The sequence below is a fragment of the Sebastes umbrosus genome, chromosome 14, assembly GCF_015220745.1.
Source record: "Sebastes umbrosus isolate fSebUmb1 chromosome 14, fSebUmb1.pri, whole genome shotgun sequence".
Lineage (NCBI taxonomy): Eukaryota > Metazoa > Chordata > Actinopteri > Perciformes > Sebastidae > Sebastes > Sebastes umbrosus.
The window spans coordinates 14,010,080-14,013,071 of record NC_051282.1 but is presented as its reverse complement, the minus strand read 5'-3'; the positions used below and the strand labels follow the sequence as shown (position 1 = coordinate 14,013,071).

General features: G+C 33.9%; 1 protein-coding gene across 1 annotated transcript in view; it reads right to left on the bottom strand.

Annotated features, from left to right (window-relative positions):
* Positions 1–1,332, bottom strand: part of cpt1a2b (carnitine palmitoyltransferase 1A2b) — a 42,821-nt gene extending 41,489 nt beyond the window's left edge. The window contains exon 1 of the mRNA XM_037792060.1: positions 1,110–1,332. The gene's annotated coding sequence lies outside the window, so the exon portion shown is untranslated. The remainder of the gene's footprint in view (positions 1–1,109) is intronic.
* Positions 1,333–2,992: the final 1,660 nt, after the last annotated feature.

Genomic DNA, 2,992 nt, shown 5'->3' with positions numbered 1-2,992 from the left:
AATGTAGAGCAAATTGTCTATCTATTGTTTAGTCGAGGCACTGTTTATAGAATAAAAAAAACACCAAACATTTTCAACATTTTTGTTTGCTTGTTTTCTCTTATTAACAGGAAATTATCTCTAATATCTGACTTATATTGTAGGGAGACTGGGCGTTTTCTGTCAGAGCCCCACAGCTGTGGATCTCCCTTCTGGAGGAACTCAGGCTGGTAAACTCTGTTTCTTCTTTTAAATCATGCCTCAAAACCTACCTTTACAGAAAGGCCTTTTTATAGCAATCCCTTGTTTTAAATTTCATTACAGTTGACTTTTTCTACAAAAGTCTTATGTTCAACATTTTATGTTTTTATTATGTATTGCTTCTATCTTGATGTTTGCACTATTTTAACTTATGTAAATCACTTTGTAACTATGTTTGGAAAGGTGCTATACAAATAAAGTTTATTATTATTATTATAATTATGTTTCTATCTTGTGTAGTGTATGCAACACCATAATTAGCCAGCTAATTATCTGTCATGTTCCAGAAATGTTCTCATTTGAATGTAACGTTACATTGCTGCTATTTGAATAGGCTACTTTGTATTATTTGCCTCTACATTTACATTTATGTTTCCTAAAACGTTTAACGCTCTCAGTTAACTTAACTTAATTTAAATAAGTTAGGCCTAATTTATCTTTATAGCTGTAAAATAACTTAACAAACACAAATACAAAGTAGCATTAGAAAGTGTGTCAGCCAATCACAAGCCGACTTGTTTGAATGTGGCTGCAGACCAGTTTCCTTCAAGGAAATAGTGAACATTAAGTAACGACGCAGCCATGCAGCTCTCCATCACTACACCAACACGTTGCTGTTTATGGGTGGAGCGAGAAAAAACACCCACAGCTACCAAAATGCAAAAGGCCACAAATAAACACACTTATATAATACTTCTGTAAACATGCATGCATGCTCTGTAGCCTGAATGCAACACACAGTGGTCCATTCATGCTCGGCAACATCTCCACACCCAGCGCGCAAAAAGAAGCACAAAAGAAAACATGAATTGAGCAAAAAGTGAGTCAGCAGCTCGGTGAGAGTTGATCAAATACGATTTAAAATGTACCTGAGGTGTCTTTCGAAGAGTTGAGAAGGTTTGATAAGAGAGAGAAAGGTAAAGGCACCCCTCCCTTCTGTCTGCCAGTGAGTGAGAGCAACCAGTGAACAGTGAACAGAGAGAGAAAGCTGCTGCTGCTGCTGCTGCTGCTCCACCAACAACAAGGAAGAGCAATCACTGCCAGAGGAACAAAGATAGGAAGAGTGTGAGAGGATGACGCACTCGGAGAGAAATATAGAGGGGCTGAACTGTTGCTGTGTAAATGTAGGCGTTAACGTCGGCGCATGCGCTGTAGCGATAACAATGGATTCTTATTCTAAGATATGATGAGATAAAATAAGGTAACTTTATACATCAAAGTGGCATAGTAGTGCAGTCACTGTATATACACATAAATTAAAATACAGCTAAAAAAAAAAAAGTACAACAAAAGTAAACATAAACATTTAGCTATTATGTAGCCTACAAGTAGGTGAAAGAAGATAAATATATATAAAATGTAGGCTATATATAAAAGGCTACAACAATGAACAGCAGCAAACAATGTCTATAATTTTGTTCAAAAGTTCCTCCCTAGCAGTGGTGGAAGAAGTACTCTGATTTTAAGTAAAAGTAGTAATACCACAGTTTAGAAATACTCTGCTACAAGTAAAAGTGTGTGTTAAAAACAAATTTAAAGTAGCAAATTTATTAGAAAAAACTCATAAAGTTGTAAATGTATGAGAAAAAAAGGTGGACTCGTAACTTTGCCACTTTAATCTCAAAATGCTCTGATTATTACCCCCCTCCCCCGGCTCCATAATTATTTTATTTAAACATTTTTTCCCTACAATGGCCCTACAATGGTGTTAAAATGTTAATTAAGTAAAAGTAGAAAAGTATTAGTATCTAGTATAGTACTAAAAATAAAAGTACTCATTATGCAGAATAATATATATTATATTATTGTATTATAATTATTGATGCATTAATGTGTTCGTCACTTTAAAGGTCGCTATATTTAATGACCGTGAATTTCACCAAGGGATCAATAAAGTATTTACCCATAATAATACATCATCATTTATTTGTTGATTATATTTTGTATTAATAATCTGAATCTGCAAAGAGACTAAAGTTATCAAATAATGTAGTTGAGTAAAAAAATACAACATCTGCCTCCGAGATGTACTGGAGTAGAAGTATAAAGTAGCATAAAATGGAAATATTTGTACCTGAATGCAACAGAAGCATATGGTATAAGAATGATATGACATAACGTATGACAGTAAACAGTATGCGATATTATTGTACAGTTGGATAGTGTAGTGGTTCTGTAGCATGGTATAATAATAATAATAATAATAATAATAATAATAATAATAGTAATAATAATAATAATAATAATAATAATAATAATAATAGTAATAATAATATAATAATAATAATTGTGTATACAAAAATTGAGACTGTTTTAGTTTTGTTTTGTTTTTACAATTTGTACTGGACTGTGGGGTAAATGCATCTGCAACACAATTTGTCAAATATAAAAAATCTAGTTTGTTCCACTCATTTTTGCGTTCACACATTTCATTGTATGAAAACACCTCAGGACACTGTGTTAGTGTCAGAGTGAGAGCTCTTCGCTTTTTATTTCTGTCTTGTGGAAGCTTCAGCCATAGAGACCCACCCACTGCTGGCACATGGAGGATATAATACATCTCTGCTCCCGGTTAATCTACCACGGGATGAGACTGTCCCGGTGTGACCTGTCTGTTGACAAGGCCATATTCCATAAACTATATAGAATATATTATATAGAATAAGAGCAATTTGAAGATAGATTTGTAATTGACACAGAACAGGTCAGAGCAACATCACTGCAAGTCTCCATGTTTCCTGTTCCTCTTGAC